The sequence below is a fragment of the Convolutriloba macropyga genome, chromosome 4 (genome assembly GCF_964194025.1).
Source record: "Convolutriloba macropyga chromosome 4, txConMacr16.3, whole genome shotgun sequence".
NCBI classification, from domain to species: Eukaryota; Metazoa; Xenacoelomorpha; order Acoela; family Convolutidae; genus Convolutriloba; species Convolutriloba macropyga.
This window is the reverse complement of record NC_134471.1, coordinates 70,260,351-70,281,496: the sequence shown is the minus strand read 5'-3', so window position 1 is coordinate 70,281,496 and position 21,146 is coordinate 70,260,351. Positions and strand designations below refer to the sequence as shown.

The 21,146-nt window shown below is 35.3% G+C and overlaps 1 protein-coding gene across 1 annotated transcript in view; it reads right to left on the bottom strand.

The window, feature by feature from the left end:
• Positions 1-21,146, bottom strand: part of LOC142337869 (uncharacterized) — a 240,646-nt gene that overhangs the window by 154,665 nt on the left and 64,835 nt on the right. The gene's annotated exons all lie outside the window — the stretch shown is intronic.

Here is a 21,146-nt window from a genome sequence, read left to right as displayed (position 1 = left end):
ACAGTGGTCAGAACAATGAAGCATGGAAAGCGAAGTTGAGAAGAGCAAAAATAAAAAAGGAGCAATAGATAGCAATGAATATGCAAAAAGAGATTTTATCAATATTAGAGTGAAAAATATTGATAGTTTGAGGACAGCAATTATCTTATTTTTTACATTAGGTCTGATCAGAAGACTAATAGTAGTTCAATAGAGCCTAAGCCATGGAGGCAGTGTAGGTATAAAAACAAAACCTTAAACTTTGTTTGTATCATATCCAAAAAAATCATGCCTGATCCTGAAAAATATTTTACACAATTTTGATGCAGAGGGACCCGCTCTCTTCTACGGGAAGCGGCTAAAGGATAGAGGAGGGCCATTTCATCCTAAATTATACTTAGCCAACTTCAGATAACATAAAATAAGTAGTTTTTGTTAAACACCTAATTGAATACGATAAAATTAAAATCTTTTTAAACAGTTTTAAACCGCAAACAAGTGACAGTTTGTGTGATAGTCAATAGGTGAGAGCCACACTATTGTGGCAACACCATTGTTGAATTTCTTCATTTATTTTGCAATTGTGCAACGATTGTTAAATGTTGCGGTATAAATAAATCATTGCAAGACGCAATCCTCTGACAGAAAATCATCACTGAATAAATGGTCAATAATAGTTGAAAAACCCTCGAATCGGACAATTTGTGATCGGGGGATTTTTATAATCTTCCTCCTCAGAAGTAATACATCGATTACTGAACATTTTTGGGGTCTCATAGCCCCCCCCCCCCCCCCCCCCCATTAAAATAATAGCCCCCCATTATGGAATCATTACCATGATTTGGGGGGGGGGGGGGGGGGGGGGGTTAGAGGTTATCTGACGACTAAGCTAGTAGAGGGCTATAATGGGAAATACCACATTTTTATCTAACTTGCAATCTTACGACGGTTGTTGAACATTCTTGTTTGACTATGGTAATCGTACGACCATTGATGAACGTTTCTTGTTTGATTTGCTATCGTTCGACGATTGATGAACATTTTATTTGACTTCCATTATAAGCAAGAATTTAATTACCGTATATGACTTAATTTCAATACTTCGCTGTATTAATCTATTGTAAATGCTTTTTCTGCATATTTTGTTTTGTTATCGTTGACCCTATTGTGAACTGTTTTCGTTTGTTTTGCAATAGCTGTAAAATTGTGTGAATGTTGCCATATAATTAAATTATTTCAAATCATTGTGACAGTCAATAATCACTGAATAAACGGAAAATCAACACTGAAAAATTGTTATTTGGTGTAATAAATGCAAATAGTTGTTAGCCAATACTTGATCGACACACAAAAAAATTCTTGAACCGCGTTTGACTTCTTTCACGTCAAATTGAAAAAAATGATGTATGGTTTTAATGCGGATACTATTGTAGATTATAGATAAATATTACAAGGCAATCTACAGGGCATTAAGCATAAGCTCGGTTCGGGGGCCCCTTGGAGTGGACAATTTTTGATCGGTGGATTCTTATAATCCCCTTCCCAATATCGATAATGAAGTTGACTAAAAACCATTCTTCAAACAATTCTCCGATAATTTTTTTTATCTATTTAACATTTCTTTGCTAAAACTTTTCCATCAGCAACGTTGAGGTCATCGCCAAACAAAACAATAGAAGGTCTCTTGGATGTGCTTAGAAATTGAATGCTCTATTTTGTTTTGGTTCTGTCCGCCTGAGTGCTCCCGACTCAACGGCAAAAGTTTTTAAAAATTTTACAAACTTCTTGTTTTGCTTCGAGCAAAACATATACTTTGAAATTCAAATTGCTTTTCAAATTGTCTTTCAAATTGCCTTTCAGTCTTTCAAATTGCCTGTAAAATTCAAATTGTTTTTCATGTCAAATCCAGTCTTTCAATTTGCCTTTCAAATTCTTCTTGTTTTTAAAGATCTTCAATTTTGATCTTCAACAATGATTATATTCAACAATCGTTTGTCGACCAACATGTTCTTACAAAATAAAAAGTGTTTGTGCGATTACAAAAAAAGTTAAACAATCGTCCGACTGTTACAATGATAAAACACGAAAATATAACAATCGTTTCACGATAGCAATCGTTTACAACATTGAAGAATATTTGATAAAACACAAATTACCCGCCATAATTAGGCACGAATGTAACAATCGAGGCAAAAAATAACTACTTTGTACAATCGTTCGATGATTGCAAGCATTCACAACAATTGCCGGACGTTTGAGAAAACACAAACTACCCGTCATTATAGCACTGCCTACTTCTAGAAATCTCACAGATTACGAAACAAAGCAAAAAAATGAAAGTAAAAATAGCAGTAACAAATTAAACAAAGCGCATATGCCAATTCTAACTAGTATAGTAAAGTTACTTATCTTCTAATTCCACACAATCAATTGTCACACAATTCTACACTCGACCAAACCCCAATCTCCCGGGAATTAAATAAATCCCCGGAACTAAATAAACCACTTGAATCATATGCATCAGCATCCAAGTTTCAAACGACTGACTTCATCAAAACAACGATAAGCTGCTCAAAGGACAAGGAACAAGCCAACAAGACTACAACCCTTCCGGGCCTACATCAACCCAGTCACCTTGACCACAAAAGGGACATTTCTCGATATAACATCAGACGGGTACATAACCAATCTATCTCTAAGTCCACACTACTGGCCTCCCTTATGAACAAAAAACTGTCCTCAGACCATTCTGCGAATGAATAAAACTCATCGACGAGAAAAGATGCAAAATGCTGAGCCGTCAAATACATGAGCACTGTAATTCACTAAGAACCAGACGTGGCTGTGTATACGTGGACAATAAACACGCATTCCCTATGCTATAAAAGGCGCTGAGGTGGACGTCTTCCACGCAACACATCCCGGAAGCTGGAGGATGACCGAGATGGCGCAGCGTGTATGGTGGCCGTTCTGTAACCGCGAGACCCTGTCAATCAATAAAGCCTTGCAAACCGTGTACAGAGTTTAGTAAGAATATGGAACCAATCCTAGATTTTAAGAGTTGTTACCAAAATGTGTTGAAATATCCAACAGTTAATGTGATTAAAAATCCTAATACACCAAACTTTGATCAATTTTCGTTAAAATATTATAGACTGCACGGCGTACCACGAAGCTTAAGACTTTTTACAATATTACAAAAAACCATTTAGAAGAGGACACCACGGGAAGTACTGAACTTATCAAAAAAGAAGTGTGGCCACAGGAGGACCTAGACAGTGACGAGGAAGTAAAAAGAAGAAAACAGGAAATCAAGCAGCAGGCGCAATTGTTGGGCAGTTATCATTCAATTTCATTAATACTAGGATTTCCAGAGGTGCCGGTTAACAACAATAGCAAGAGACTGCAAGTAGCCCCAAAAGTACATTCGAGGAAAAGAAACCAAAAGAGTCTCCAGGGTCTCTACAACTGCTTCCCAAAGGGAACAGCGTATGTTACAAAGTGAGGTTACTCTGAGAATTCCAGGTTGCCCAGATGCAAATTTAACGGAGGCAGATCGAGCTATATTTGGTACTTCCAAAAGTAGGAATGAAGCCTTGAGCCAAATCAAAAACACAACTCCACCGCTTAATGTAAAGGCAACACGGATGGAGCGAATGATAGCACACGCTGACAAGTCTCCTAAAAAACTTAACATAGATCCTGTATTACATAGTTCCTGTTTATACCAAAACGTTTTCATTGATTTTACGAAATCTAGTTTCTCCTACGAAAACTTCATATGTGGTTTCAATTCTTCTTTGGTTTATGTTGCAATGGACAACATGAATTTCGTCCAGATTGTAATCTTCATCGGCGAAATTACAAAAGAACAGGAGGCTGTGAAGTCCTAAGTACATAGCAAGAGGTAGAATTCGAAGGGCAAATGTAGTCGATAAGGCCACCAAAAACGATAAACTCATCATGCAGCTTCGTATCAGACTCAATAATCTTTTTAAAGAAATCACATTTTCAGGCAGACTGTTAATAATAAACTACAATAGCTGATGTGCTTTATTGTTCCCGCACACCTTCAGATTGATTAAAATAGTCACAAAATGATGGCGAATTATCTTTGAAAAAATTTTTGCACAAAGTTCTTGATAGAATTAGGCAATATTAGGCTCAAAAAAATATAAGTTTAAATCATATTTTTATCTGAATTTTTGACCACCAAATCTTATGTGAATGGCGAAAAACCCACAAGAGTGATTTTTAGGTTTAAAGCAAAATTCTAAGTTATACTAGAAGCCTAAAACCATGGCAAATATCGAGAAATCTTGATTATAAATCCTGAATAGAAGTAATAAATAGGCTAAATAAAGGGTATATTCATAGTACTATACTCAAATTTTAGCTGTAGACATAATAGTAGCATCATTTTTGTCAATTGGATGAGAATTGAATCTATGTTACAGTAACTACAGAAACAAAAAACTCCCATGGAATTTCTAACAAGGGAATTGTAAGTATAAGTAAGTAATCTGTCACATTCTTTCTGACTTAATCTTCAAAAGATATTTTACATAGTTGCTGTTCTTACCAAAACGTTTTCATCGCTTTTACAACGTCTACTTTCTGCTAAAATATCATCATATGTGCCTTGAATTGTTCTTCGGTCTGTGTTGTAATTGATAACATAATTTCCGTCTAGATTGTAATCTCTGTCGGCGATATCTCAATTGAATAGAAGGCTGTATAGCTTTAAGTGCATTGCCAGAAGTAGAATTTGAAGGGCTAGATGTAATCGATATGTGCTTCAAGGACTCATATTTTAGCATTTTTCTGTAGTTTCTGTATTAAACCTAAGTCTTTATTGTTGGGCGACCAAACTTCGCTGGAATATGATACAATTGGTAGAAAAAATAGTCCCTGTAAGGGTTTAGGTTGTTAGAAACCGAGGTGCTGCTTGCTATGTTTGTTTTCATATACTAGCGCAATTGCATTTTCTTCAAAAACAGTGAACCAGACTTAGATAAGATCATAGTTGGCAGTAGAAATCAATTTAAAACAAAACAAAAAAAACATCAATAAAACCGGAGCAGGTATCATGAAGACCAATAACTTCCCCGCAAGAAGAAAACAAAAATACACAAGATTTTGCAAGCAAATGGAATAAAAATTGTGACATGCATATCGTATTCAAAACGCAAATACTCAGATTATTCCTCCCGGGCGTAAATGCACCATTTTAACATCATGAAGTATTACAGGAAGTTTGAAAGAAAATGGAACGGATGCGGATCCAACTAAGGTTAGCAGTCAAGCTGGCATGTTACCACTAAGACATTGGATGTCCGAACTTCAATACAAAGATTAACGGTTTGGTCAACACCTTGCTGAAAGTTTTTTGCTCCACAAGTAACAATGAAAAAAATAGTCTAGAGGACCGTTGCTGATTATAAAAATGTCATAACTATATTCATCATCAAGTTGAAGCTGGGGCTAAACACACGTGATAAATATCGGGACATGAATTCACGCTGAAAAAATAGTCCAAGTCATGTTTTTGACTCAATCAATGGTAAAGAAAACTTTGTACCTGGAAAATGAATGTCATATACTAAGGAAGTTTTTGATATACACTGGCATCCACAAACTTTTCATGTACAAGCTGCGTGAAAAGCAAAATTTTTTGAAGCATGAAATGTTTGTCGTAACCATGAGTGGTCTATAAAGTTATCTTTGATTCTTAGTGAAATGTTTTACAACTGTCCTATGCTTTGAACTTGCAATTTATTTTTGTTTGCGTTTTGGCCATCAAAACGGATAAACTTATCTAGCAGTTTCGTATCAGACTCAATAATTTTTTAAAAGAAATTGCTTTTTCAAGCAGAACGTAAATCAAAACCTGCATTAGCTGATTAGCCGTTTTGTTCCCGTTTACCATATGGTTGATTAAAACAGAGTCAAGAAATGTTGGAAGATTACCTCTGAAAAAACTTTATTTTCAATGTTCACGATAGAATTAAGCAAAACGAGCTCAAAAAATATTTATTTCAAGTCATATTTTTTTCTGAATTGTAGGACACAAACAATTTTGTTAATGGCAAAACAAAATTTGCAAAACCCCCGAGACGGATTTTTACATTTAAAGCAAAATTTTGAGTTTTAAAAATACAAAAAGATACAAAAATACAAAAAAATCTTGAAGAAAAATTTTGAACAGCGTTAATAAATAGGATAAATAAGGTGTATAGTGATAGTACTATAGACTAAATTTAATTTGTACACACATTAGTAGCACAAATATTCTTCAACTAGATGAGCTGCGATTCTATGTTACAGTAATTACACAAGCAAAGAACTCTCCGCTTGCTGGTTTTGTTCTCTAACTTATTCTTTCATACAAGTTTTTATGATTTAATTTTTAAATCTGTTGTTCTACTGAAGATATTTCACATAGTTGCTGTCTTTACCAAAACGTTTTCATCAATTTCATGGAGTGTAGTTTCTGCTACAACTGCGTCATATGTGCTAAAACCTGTTCTTCGGTTTAAGTTGTAATTGATAACATTGATCTCGTTTAGATTGTTATCCCCGTCAGCAATATTACAATAGAATAAGAGATTGTTTTGATCTAAGTACATAGCGAGAGGTAGAATTTGAGGGGCTAGATGTAGCCGATAAGTGATTCATGGACTCATTTTTTAAAGCATTTTTCTGTAGTTTTTGTATTAATAGTAAATACTCTTTTAGTTGTTTTTTGGGATACTTTATCTAAAAAATTTTGAAGATCAAGGTGGTTGGTCGGTCAGTTTTTTTCGTAGTTTTTGTTTAATACTAAATACTCTTTGTTGGGATGCCAAACAACGCTTGCATAAGATGCAATTGGTAAAACATAGTATTTGTAGGCTTGTTAGTGATCAGTCTATAGTCGACGGCTTAACCATATGTAAGAACATACTCTGTTGATTCTACCAGATCAATTATATTGCAGGAAACAGTAGTGGCTCAAATAGTGAACCCTGTGGAACCGCTCTTGTTAAGTTCAAAAACCTAGGAAAAATTTAGTTTATTCGGACAAGTTTTGTTCTATTGGTACAGAGTATTACGATTATGTCTTAAATTTGCCACCTATTTTTAGTGTTAATCCTTAAATAAGACGTTTATCGGGGTATTTTATTGAAAAAAATTTGAAGGTCAAGGTTGAAAATTTCTAGTTCGTCGGTCAGTTTTCGAGCGACAAAGCTACAGATTTTATGAAGGAATCAGAGAAATTGAGCAATCAGTGATCGTTTTGGGGTTGAAAACTGATATATGAATTGTGAACTTGGTTGTTTAAAAAAGAAAAAACGTCAAATAAAATTTTTCAAAAGCTTGAGATGGACACGGGAGAGAGTTTATTAGCCGGCATATTTTGGTTGCGATCTTGTTCCCATCTTTTAATACCGTTGTGATAACACTTTTTTTCCACTGCTTATAAAATTTGTCTATATTGAGACATGTTTCAAAAACTAATGTTGTGAGACATTGAGAGAAGTGAAAATCTGAAAAGCTGTTTGAAAATCATTTTACCTATTCAGTAAAAAAAACTTTGCTTTTTTTGAGGTCCAAGTTTTGTAAAATCAAGCTAATATGTTTTCTAGCACAGAATTTTATAAAACATAGTTTTTAGTAAGGTTGATATTGGCGTTTTAATTGTATTTCAAAAGTAAATACTCTCTAGCGAAACTGGTTAAAAAGTTAGGCTTAGCTTGAGTCTTTAAAAAGTTTTGTTTACCCCATGATGTTTCATTCGGATGAGATAGTGATTTCTTCACTGTTCATATGTATCTCTGTACTTTGCTGAATTTTTTGACCAGAATTCTTCATTTCCGGATATTATTTGGTCGTCTATCATTTTTCAGTTAGTTCTTCATTGCACAATGATTTTGTACAAAATTGTTTGATCATTCTATTTTTAGTTTTTTGTTAAATTGTACCCAATTTTTTAATATGGTGAGACATTTGTTTTGATATCCAGGGAGATAGAACTGTGCGCTGTCTTTTTTGAAGGTTTTTATAAAGAATTTGATAAGACCAATGGTAACACTGGCAGAGCATCTCGTCAACATTAATGTAGCAATAAAGTAGAAATTGTTATTCGATGACTCTTTTAACCTTTACCAATGGTTTTTATATAGAGCAAATTTTGTCCTTTTATAAGTTGCTACTTTTCTGGCAGCATAAAATATCTCTATCTATAATGAGTAATGATATGAGCAATTAAAAATGCCTGTGTTCATTAATAATTTGGAATTTTTTTAAAAAAAGAGGTGCTACTTGCTTTGTTTGTTTTCAGATACTAGCGTGCTCGCCTCTTCTTCAAAAACAGTAAATCAGACTTAGATAAGATCATAGTTGGCAGTAGAAATCAATTTAAAATAATACAAAATAAACATCAAGAAAGCCGGACCAGATATCATGAACACCAATAATTTCCCTGCAACAAAAAAAAAACAAACATACATAAAATTTGCATTGATCTTTTGGACCTTTCTCAATAGTAGATTCTATCAAGAGCTGAGGTTCACTAAACAAAATAAAACCAATTTGCCCTGAAGTCGGACAACTGTGTGGGATTTGTTCTGTTAGGAGATTCGAGCAAAAGTTTTCCGGGTCGTCTCTGGTGTCCTTTGTTTTCCAGTTGGTGCTAATGAAATTAATGTCACCAGTTGAGACGGTTGCGTCAATTTCCAGTAATATGGGGCTCAAGTAAATGCTAAATGCTAAATGGTAATATAGCAGGTGATGGAACAATTCAAATTTCCATTTGTGAAAGATATTTTTTATTGGACTATAAACACGTGCAATTTCACGTTAGGAGCTATTTGAGGATAAGTTAATTACAACAAAATGCAAACAATTTGGACTTGTTGAGATGTTGTTTGCATTGAAGGATTCCCTGACAGCGAATAGCAGGCCTCCATGCTTTGCTTTCCAATTGTCAGAGATTTTATCTCACCAATATTTCTATAATCTCATAAAAGAGTTTGCTTTAGGACTGCATTAGTTAGCCGCTTTCCAGTTAGGCAAATAGTGTTGTAAATTATAATTTGGACAGAATTTCCTAGGGAGGATCTTCGCGTGATTTCCTTCACAATTTGGACATTAAAGATAACAATTATGAATTCAGTTCTGTCCATAGTTTATAGTCCATCCTCCGAGTCTTCAGTTCAGTCGTTGTTAATTTTCCTGAAAAAATTAAGATTTTGAATTCTGATTAGCTTCCTGTTGATGTTAACAGTTTAGAGCAATTCAAGTCTCTTTTTATTAGTTTATTCTCAAATTGTACTTCTTACGGTATGAATTCTTTCCTTATGTGAAGTTTTGCGAAAGTTCAGGAGTTTTGGCAAAAAAATTACCAAAATACGTTTGTCACAGCTGTTTGTGAGATATATTAGAACCGGTTTTTACTTGTTATCGTTATGCGTACCGAGTACCCAACCCTCATTATTTTCAGTTTTGATATTTCGATAGCTAATTATTATGACTAGTTCTGATCTGTCTGACTCAGCTCTTGCCTGGGGTCATCGTTTTTGCTTTCATCAACTCCACTGAAACCTAATTCGTTTACATCTTTATATCAAATAAAAGTTTTCTATAACAATAACTTCTTTGTTCGCAGAGAGGCATTGATTACAGAGAGAAAGGATGTTAACATTTATATGTATTGCAGCTACGTTCTCTTTGCTCTTTTTGGTGCAATTAGTTGTCATATGCATAGTCTTTTTACAAGATATGAACCATTAGATTCATTAGATTGCTCGGTTTTTGTGTATATTATAAGCACAGGTTTCACATTTGATTGTCATTTATCTGATAGCTCTTTCTGTTGATTTTTAGACTTTCGGCTCATCATTTTGCAGTGAGGTTTTACATTTAAACTCAAACAACAAAGGAAGTTTGTTCTGCTGTATACATAAAGACCCTATTGCACACCAAAATTATAAAATTCATAAATAAATTAATGTGATTGTCAGTAACTGCTTGACGCTTCTGCAATTGCACGATACTGCTCTCTGTTGCGATGAAGAAGAATTCGCATAATACTTTTTTACTCTAATTTTCTTTCAATTAGTTGAGACCGTGCAACTTAGGTGCATCCCGACGTCCTAGATATGGTGCTCATTGCTATAGCTTTTGTAAAATGTTCCATGGTATCGCCACTTTGCGTTGCGACTCAGCTGTATGGTCAATTTCTTCGTTGCAATGGAACGTTTCTTAGATTCTCCTCTAGGAGTTATCCCAATGGAAAACCATTATCTGCTATTTTTATACCACTCCGGTTGCAGGCTTATCGAGTTCTTCAGCAACGTCGATTAGTTCTCGTAGAAAGGGTAGTCACCAAAAAATAAATAATCAGCACCAATGAAATGTGTGGTATTTACCTTTTTTTAATTGTCTGGTTTTGTAAGGTATTTGTTTTTATTGTGGTCTTTAGTTTTTTGTTGGTATTTATCTATTTGGTTGGTATTTACCTTTTTGAGGAACATAATCACAAGCGAGTTCTATTCGTGCTCCGAGGAGCGATAAGATACTGGAGTTCGGAAGACTAAATTTGTCGTTTGCCTGTCTTCAATTAATTATTTTCCTTTGCTATATTCTTTTCTTCTCGGTGTGTGGAATCTCATTGTGTTTCACCCGTCTAAACTAGGAACTGATGGGCCTTAAAAACTCGAGATTAGGTCCGACGGAACCCAATCAATCAACCTTGGACAAGGAACAGTTTGGTGCCTGTTTTTCTAGCTGATCTTAAGTCACATGTTTTGGAAAGGAGGAGGGGATTCTACATAAGGAATCATCATAACCAAACAAAAGATTTCGATTGAAAGATTTTAATTTTTCACGAATGATTAAAATTGTGGTCTCAATTAATATAAATACATTTTTGTTATGTCCTGTAGCCTGATGATGTAAATAAAGCTCGATCGTAAAACTCGTTTGTTTTAGAAGTCAAAATTATTTTTAAATTGGAAAATTTCAAAATTTTAAATTTCTTCCAGATTAATATTTTTGGCAATTCGTTGCTAATGTTAGGATACAGCAATATAATTTTTTTCTGCATGTGAGTGATAATTTTTTAATCAGAAATGATGTGTGAAAAACCTTGGTATTCAAGGTTAAGTATTTATTTTTAAACTTAATTTTTGACTGATTTCTGGCTGACAAGAAGTTGGGAGGCGTAGCACTCCTCAAAAACGCTGTTACTGGTACTTTTTACGGGATCAAATGATTTTGAAAGTTTTGTTACACTATTTCAGCTCTTATCGCAACATCAAATTTGGCAAAGAAAAGAAACAGTAAACTGCCCCGAAAATGAAATTGATGAATGGCTCCATTATTTTGCGTTAAGGCTACGAAAGTCGGCTATTGATTTCTACCGTACCCTTTTGGAGTACACTGGAAAGAGCTTTGATGAGACCGTAAAAGCTTTCAGACAACATTATTATGAGAAACCTCTTGTTTTCCGGGGAGGCTAGCTAGGAGAGTCCAGTAGCCGGGCAAAAAATTACCACTTGCAAATCTCGGTAACTTGCAAATTTAAGCCTTGAAAGCGTATCCACAAGAGTCTACAGAGATAAGAGAGTAGTCAGGAGCAACTCAACTTGAGGAACAACTTGGGGGACGTAAAAATGACTTTAGACAAGGCTTAAGAAAGAGCAGTACCTATTGAAGCAGTAATGAAAACTGAGGAGGAAGACAATGTGCCGCAGTTTTCTGCCAACCAGTTGAATAAAAAATTTCAAACCGTTAATTCGATTAATGATTTAGTGCAAGCATTACAGACTAATCAATCTAAGAGGCAAGATAAGCAATAATTTTCGGCCCAAGGAGCGAGACCAAATATTTTTCTGTGCGGAAGTGAGTGATATTCAAGAGAAACGGGATATGGGAATAGAAACTACAACAGCTAGGCCAGACGCAGCTTGGATAATAGACCAACCAATTTTGACCGTAGAGTGCGATCGCCAACACCAGAGGCGAGAACAGAAGCCGCGATTGGTTGCGCGAGAGTCGTGCCAAGCAGTCTAAAACAGCGTTGAGTTTCGAGAAAAAAATGTCGCCATTGCTGTCAGCGAAATCATGCGTCTAAAAAATGCAAGAATAATTCCTTTGAATATGGAGTCCAAATCAATTCCAACGAAATTGCCCGTATTTAAAAAAATTGCCCCTATAGCTGAAGATGGCGGACTTCATTATCAGTGAGCTACTTATGAATTTTGCGTGGCCGAAACAGCCCTGTGGAGGCAATGTTTGCGACCCTGATAATGATAGAAAAACTGATAATGGCCCTAATTGAGAGTGCAATAAAACATAATAGCTGCCAACAATGGGAAAATGAGTGTAAAAGGGTCAGCATCTATTCTAGTCGAACTTCAAAATTTTACATCTGAAATAACAAGAAATACAAGATTTGGTTTCTAGTGACCAAAATTGAGATAAGGCATTGTTCATTGGGCATGGAAGTCTCATGTAATTTTGAATATATTTTAAACCCCACAAAACAAAAAAAACTTTTTTGCTGCGAAACTGGGAAAACATTACAACTGTTCCCATCACAACGAAGTAATAATAGTCTGTTTTTAATTGCTGAAGAGGATTACAATTTACGTCGTTCCTGCAAAGGTTTCATTCAATGCAAAATTATTGATTAAGAAGGTAACAAAACACAACAAAGAGAAATTACAGTCAAACCCACGAAAGACAAATCTCATTTATTAGTAGCGAGATTGCTAAGGGGCACTGTTGATGACGTCGCATGTGTTCGTGTACTAAACCCTAAATTAGAACATAGAAAATTTTATAAAATGCAAGAATCGCATGTGCGGAAAATATTGAAGTAATTTCAAGACACAGCAAAGCAACCCTGCCAATAGTACAATTTCTAGAGATGACTTTGATTATGAGAATCATGTGAACGCAAATTCAAAGATTTTGTCTTGTGAGGAAATAAAAAGTGAGGTCACTTTTTACAAAATATGAGATCAAAATTTTTGCGAAGTTCAAACGATATGGAATTTTGCAACCGAGTTTATCATAAAACAAAATTTAAAAAGGATGCTGTGTCATTCAGACGCTCATTCGGCAGCATGAGGTTTGAGAAAACAAACGCCATGAAAAAAGTGTTGAGGACTTGGAAAGAGATGATTTAATCGAACCAGCACATTCAGCATTATCGTTATATTTACAAAAAAGGATGGAACCTATCGTTAGGTTGTAGACTTTTGCGGTCTGAACAAACAAACAGAGAAAACATGCCGGCGTTCACCACGAATTAATGAAGTTATCGATTCATTGGATAGAAACATGTATTCTTCCAAAATAAGTCGTTTGTCGAGATACTTTCAGATGGTGCTCGAGGAAGAAAGTAAAAATTTGACAGCTTTTATAACGCCTCTGGGCCTTCATGAACAGAAAAGATTTCCTATTGGACTAGAGTCTGTACCGGGAGTTTTTCAAAACCAAATGGAATTAATTTTTGCTGTCCTATTTTAGGAAATGGCTCTAGTTTATCTGTATGACGCTATCATTTTTGGATGAAGTTTTGATGAACATCTGAGACGATTAGAACTGGTTTTCCAACGTCTAGCGGAGATTGGCTTGAAGATTAAAAGATCAAAACGTTTTTTTTTCCAAAAATGTCATTTTGTTAGGGCACATCATATCCCAGAGTGGTTTGAGGTCGACCCAGAGAAAATAAGAGCGGTCAAAAAAATGAATCAACCATCCTCCCTGAAAGGCAACTGAGACATTCTAGGTCTTGGGGGCTATTATGAAGAATTTTTTCCGGGTTCCAAAAATGCAGCAAAACCGACTCACAGGTTACTGAATAACTCAAATAATTTTGAACGGAGAACAGAGTGGAAAAGTGCAGTAACCAAATTAAAGAAGAAGCTTTTGGAAGCTCCGGTTTTAGGGTATCCAAACAATAGGGATCCGTACACATTTACTTCATATGCTTCGTTGACAGGAGCAGTCTTTACCAAAAAAACAATGAAATTAGGATAGAGTTATTGCATATGATAGCAAAACTCTGAATAAATGTCAGTGAAAATTTTTGGCAACTAAGCGGAAATTGTTAGCAATTGTTCATTTTTAAGAACGTTTTAAAAATTGTTTACTTCGTCAGCATTTTTTAGTTATAATGGATTACAGGGTTCTTCTTAGGATAAAGAGTTTCAAAGAACCAGAAGGTATAGTTGCAAGTTAGATAGAGAAACTTTAACGATTTAATTTTGACATCAAGTAAAGAACAGGCAAAAAATCCAACACACTGACTGTCTGTCGCGCATAAACACAGAAGATGATGACTAAAAAGCTTTTGTTAAAGCTATTGCAATGGACACAGAGCAAGACAATATTAACTGGGGTAGTCATGGTTGGCAGTTAGACAAACTGCAGAGAGTAAAACTAAGCGATTCGAAGCAAATTGACAAATTAATCAAATAAGTATACTCCTGGGTACTATTTAAAACAAAAGCCGGACCACAGCAAATGAAAAATGGAGCATCTAAAAAGTTATGGAAACACTGGCTTTGGTATAAAAATATTTGTTTCATAGAAGCAATTTTGTATCTTAATTGTAACATCAATTAGAGTTCAACTTTTAGACTGTTTAACAAATGCTTGTACCATGGGAGAGAATGTCCAACGTGCTTGAGCTGTTGCATGACTTTTTTAGCCAAGGTCAATTTGAGATTGAGAAATATACAAAGGGTCCTGTGAAAGGTTTTATTGGCATGCACGAGAAAAATGTAACTTCAAGAACACAGCAAAGCAACCCTGACAATAGTACAAATTCTGGAGATGAATTTCATTTTGAGAATCATGTGAACGCAAATTCAAAGTTTTTGTCTTATGAGGAAAAAAAAATGAGGTCGCTTTTTACAAAATATGAGATAAAATTTTTGCGAAATGCAAAAGATATGGAGTTTTGCAACCGAGTTTATCATAAAATAAAATTCAAAAAGGATGCCGTGTCTTTCAGAGGCACATTCGGTAGCATTAGCTTATGAGATTTGAGAAAACAAATTCCATGAAAAAAGTGTTGAAGACTTGGAACGAGATGATTTAGTCGAACCAACAGATTCAGCACTATCGCTATACTTACCAAAAAGGGATGGAAGCTATCGTTTAGTTGTAGACTATTGCGGTCTGAGCAAAAAAAAGAGAAAACATGATGGCTTTCACCACGAATTAATGAAGTTATCGATTCATTGGAGAGAAACATGTACTCTTCCAAAATAAGTCGTTTGTCGAGATAGTTTCAGATGGTGCTCGATGAAGAAAGTAAAAATTCACAAGTTTTTATAACGCCTCTGGGCCTTTATAAACAGAACGAATTTCCTTTTGCACTAGCGTCTGCACCGGGAGTTTTTCAAAACCTAATGGAATTAAATTTTGCTGTCCTTTTTTAAGAAATGGCTCTAGTTTATCAGTATAACGTTATCATTTTTAGATTAAATTTTGACGAACATCTGAAACATTTAGAACTGGTTCTCCAACGTCTAGCGGGAAATGGCTTGAATATTTAAGGAGCAAAACGTTTTCTTTTCTAAAAGTGTCATTTTGTTAGGGCACATCATATCCCAGAGTGGAGTTGAGGTCGACCCAGAGAAAGTAAGAGCGGTAAGAAAAACGAAAGAACCATCCTCCCTGAAACACGTCTGGGAACTTCTAGGTCTTGGGGGCTATTATGAAGAATTCATTCCGGGTTACAAAAATACAACAAAACCAACTCACAGGTTACTGAATAACTCAAATAATTTTGAAAGGAGTACAGAGTGGAAAATTGCAGTAACCAAATTAAAGAAGAAGTTTTTGGAAATCCCGGTTTTAGGGAATCCAAACAATAGGGATCCGTATACATTTACTACATATGCTTCGCTGACAGGCATTGGATCAGCTCCAACCAAAAAACAATGAAATTAGGATAGAGTTATTGCATATGATAGCAAAACTCTGAATAATTGTCAGCGAAAATTTTCGGCAACTAAGCGGAATTTGTTTGCAATTGTTCATTTTAAACAACGTTTTAAAAACTGTTTACTTCGTCAGCATTTTTTAGTTATAATGGACCACAGGATTCTTGTTCGGATAAAGAGTTTTAAAGAACCAGAAAGTATGGTTGCAAGATGGATAGGGAAACTTGAACAATTTAATTTTGACATCAAGCAAAGAACCGGCAAAAAATCCCACACACTCACTGTCTGTCGCGCATAAACACAGAAGATGATGACTAAAAAGCTTTTGTTAAAGCTGTTGCAATAGACACAGAGCAAGACAATATTAACTGGGGTAGTCATGGTTGGCAGTTAGACAAACTGCAGAGAGTAAAACTAAGCGATTCGAAGCAAATTGACATATTAATCAAATAAGTATACTCCTGGGTACTATTTAAAACAAAAGCCGGACCACAGCAAATGAAAAATGGAGCATCTAAAAAGTTATGGAAACACTGGCTTTGGTATAAAAATCTTTGTTTCATAGAAGCGATTTTGTATCTTGATTGTAACATCAATTGGAGTTCAACTTTTAGACTGTTTATCAAATGCTTGTACCATGTGAGAGAGTGTCCAATGTGCTTGAGTTGTTGCATGACTTTTTTAGCCAAGGTCAATTTGGGATTGAGAAATATACCAATGGGCTTGTGAAAGGTTTTATTGGCATGCATGAGAAAGAAGTAATTTCAAAAAAACAGCAAAGCAACTCTGACATTAGTACAAATTCTAGAGATGAATTTGATTTTGAGAATAATGTGAACTCAAATTGAAAGATTTGGTCTTATGAGGAAAAAAAGGGAGGTCGCTTTTTACAAAATATGAGATAAAATTTTTGCGAAGTGCAAAAGATATGGAGTTTTGCAACCGAGTTTATCATAAAATAAAATTCAAAAAGGATGCCGTGTCTTTCAGACGCACATTCGGCAGCATGAGTTTTGAGAAAAAAAAATCCATGAAAAAAGTGTTGAAGACTTCGAACGAGATGATTTAGTCGAACCAACACATTCAGCACTATCGTTATACTTACCAAAAAGGGATGGAAGCTATCGTTTAGTTGTAGACTATTGCGGTCTGAACAAACAAACAAAAAAACACGCTGGCTTTCATCACGAACTAATGAAGTTATCGATTCATTGGAGGGAAATATGTACTGTTCATAAAAAGGTTGTTTGTCGAGATACTTTCAGATGATGCTCGAGGAGGAAAGTAAAAATTAAACAATTTTCATAACGCCTCTGGGCCTTTAGAAAAAGAAAAGATTTCCTATTGGACTACAGTCTGCACCGGGAGTTTTTCAAAACCTAATAGAATTAATTTTTGCTGTCCTCTTTTACCTTATGGCTCTAGTTTATCTATTTGACGTTATCTTTTCGGATGAAATTTTGACGAACATCTTAAACGATTAGAACTGGTTTTCCAACGTCTAGCGGATAATGGCTTGAAGATTAAAGGAGCAAAACGTTTCTTTTCTAAAAGTGTCATTTTGTTAGGGCACATCATATCCCAGAGTGGAGTTGAGGTCGACCCAGAGAAAGTAAGAGCGGTCAGAAAAGTGAAAGAACCATCCTCCCTGAAAGACGTCTGGGATTTTCTAGGTTTTGGGGGCTATTGTGAAGAATTCGTTCCGGGTTACAAAAATACAGCAAAACCATCTCACAGGTTACTGAATAAGTCATAAAATAATGAACGGAGTACAGAGTGAAAAAAGGCAGTAACCAGGTTAAAGAAGAAGCTTTTGGAAGCCCCAGTTGTAGGATATCCAAACAATAGGGATCCGTACAAATTTTCTACATATGCTTCGTTGACAGGCATTGGAGCAGTTCCTACCCAAAAAAATGAAATTAGGATAGAGTTATTGCATAAGCTAGCAAAACTCTGAATAAATGTCAGCAAAAATTTTGGGCAACTACCCAGAAATTGTTTGCAATTGTTCGTTCTAAACAAAATTTTGAAAACTATTTACTTCGTCAGCGTTTTTTAGTTATAATGGACTACAGGGTTCTTGTTAGGATAAAGAGTTTCAAAGAACCAGAAAGTATGGTTGCAAGATGGATAGAGAAACTTGAACAATTTAAATTTGACATCAAGCAAAGAACAGGCAAAAATCCCACACACTGGCTGTCTGTCGCGCATAAACACAGAAGATGATGACCAGACAGCTTTTGTTAAAGCTATTGCCACGGACGCCGAGCAAGACAATATTAACGAGGGTAGTCAAGGTTGGCAGTTAGACAAACTGCAGAGAGTAAAACTGCAAGACTCGAAGCAAATTGACATATTACTCAAAGAATTATACTCCTGGGTACTATTTAAAACAAAGAGCGAACCACGGCAAATAAAAAATGAAGCATCTAAAAGTTATGGAAATACTGGCTCTGGTATTCAAATCTTTGTTTCATAGAAGGGATTTTGTATCGAAATTGTAACATCAATTAGAGCTTAACTTTGAGACTGTTTAACAAATGCTTGTACCATGGGAGAGAGTGTCCAACGTGCTTGAGCTGTTGCATGATTCTCCTAGTCAAAGTCAACTAAGGATTGAGAAATATACCAATGGGCTTGTGAAAGGTTTTAGTGGCATGCATGAGAAAGAAGTAATTTCAAAAACACAGCAAAGCAACCCTGACATTAGTACAAACTCTAGAGATGAATTTGATTTTGAGAATAATGTTAACGCAAATTCAAAGATTTTGTCTTATGAGGAAGAAAAAAACAGTGAGGTCACTTTTTACAAAATATGAGATAAAATTTTTGCGAAGTGCAAACGATATGGAGTTTTGCACTAGAGTTTATCTTGAAATAAAAATTAAAAAGGATGCTGTGTCTTTCAGACGCACATTTGGCAGCATGAGCTTTGAGAAAACAAAATTCCATGAAAAAAGTGTTGAAGACTTGGAACGAGATGACTTAGTCGAACCAACACATTCAGCACTATCGTTATACTTACCAAAAAAGGATGGAACCTATCGTTTGGTTGTAGACTGTTGCGGTCTGAACAAACAAACAAAAAAAAAACGCTGGCTTTCATCACGAACTAATGAAGTTATCGATTCATTGGAGGGAAATATGTACTCTTCAAAAGAAGGTTGTTTGTCGAGATACTTTCAGATGATGCTCGAGGAAGAAAGTAAAAATTAAACAATTTTTATAACGCCTCTGGGCCTTCAGAAAAAGAAAAGATTTCCTATTGGACTACAGTCTTCACCGGGAGTTTTTCAAAACCTAATGGAATTAATTTTTGCTGTCCTCTTTTAACTTATGGCTCTAGTTTATCTATTTGACGTTATCTTTTCGGATGAAATTTTGACGAACATCTTAAACGATTAGAACTGGTTTTCCAACCTCTAGCGGAGAATGGCTTGAAGATTAAAGGAGCAAAACGTTTCTTTTCTAAAAGAGTCATCTTGTTAGGGCACATCATATCCCAGAGTGGAGTTGAGGTCGACCTAGAGAATGTAAGAGCGGTCAAAAAAATGAAAGAACCATCCTCCCTGAAAGACGTCTGGGATTTTCTTGATTTTGGGGGCTATTGTGAATTCGTTCGGGTTACAAAAATACAGCAAAACCAACTCACAGGTTACTGAATAAGTCATAAAATAATGAACGGAGTACAGAGCGAAAAAGGACAGTAACCAGGTTAAAGAAAAAGCTTTTGGAAGCCCCAGTTTTAGGATATCCAAACAATAGGGATCCGTACAAATTTACTACATATGCTTCGTTGGAGGCATTGGATCAGTTCCTACCCAAAAACATTGAAATTAGGATAGAGTTATTGCATATGCTAGCAAAATTCTGAATAAATGTCAGTGAAAATTTTGGGCAACTACGCGGAAATTGTTTGCAATTGTTCATTTTAAACAAAATTTTAAAAAACTATTTACTTCGTTGGCAATTTTTATTTATAATGGACCACCGGATTCTTGTTTGGATAAAGAGTTTTAAAGAACCAGTTAGTATAATTGCCAGATAGATAGAGAAACTTTAACGATTTAATTTTGCCATCAAGCAAAGAACAGGCAAAAATCCCACACACCGGCTGTCTGTCGCGCATAAACACAGAAGATGATGACCAGACAGCTTTTGTTAAAGCTATTGCCACGGACGCAGAGCAAGACAATTTTAACTAGTTTAGTCAAGGTTGGCAGTTAGACAAACTGCAGAGAGTAAAACTGCGATATTCGAAGCAAATTGACATATTAATCAAAGAAGTATACTCCTGGGTACTATTTAAAACAAAGACCGAACCACGGCAAATGAAAAATGGAGCATCTAAAAATTTATGGAAAAACTGGTTCTGGTATACAAATCTTTGTTTCATAGAAAGGATTTTGTATCGAAATTGCAACATCAACTAGAGCTTAACTTTGAGACTGTTTAACGAATGCTTGTACCAAGGGAGAGAATGTCCAACGTGCTTGAGCTGTTGCATGATTCTCCTAGTCAAGGTCAACTAGGGATTGAGAAATATACCAAGGAGCTTGTGAAAGGTTTTAATGGCATGCATGAGAAAGAAGTAATTTCAAAAAAACAGCAAAGCAACTCTGACATTAGTACAAAATCTAGAGATGAATTTGATTTTGAGAATAATGTGAACGCAAATTCAAAGATTTTGTCTTATGAGGATGAAAAAAGTGAGGTCACTTTTTACAAAATATGAGAAAAAATTTTTGCGAAGTGCAAACGATATGGAGTTTTGCACTAGAGTTTATCTTGAAATAAAATTTGAAAAGGATGCTGTGTCTTTCAGACGCACATTCGGCAGCATGAGCTTTGAGAAAACAAATTCCATGAAAGAAGTTGAAGACTTCGAACGAGATGATTTAGTCGAACCAACACATTCAGCACTATCGTTATACTTACCAAAAAAGGATGCAAACTATCGTTTGGTTGTAGACTATTGCGGTCTGAACAAACAAACAAAAAACATGCTGGCTTTCACCACGAACTAATGAAGTTGTCGATTCATTTGAGGGAAATATGTACTCTTTAAAAAAAGGTTGTTTGTCGAGATACTTTCAGATGATGCTCGAGGAGGAAAGTAAAAATTAAACAATTTTTATAACGCCTCTGGGCCTTTAGAAAAATAAAAGATTTCCTATTGGACTACAGTCTGCACCGCGAGTTTTTCAAAACCTAATG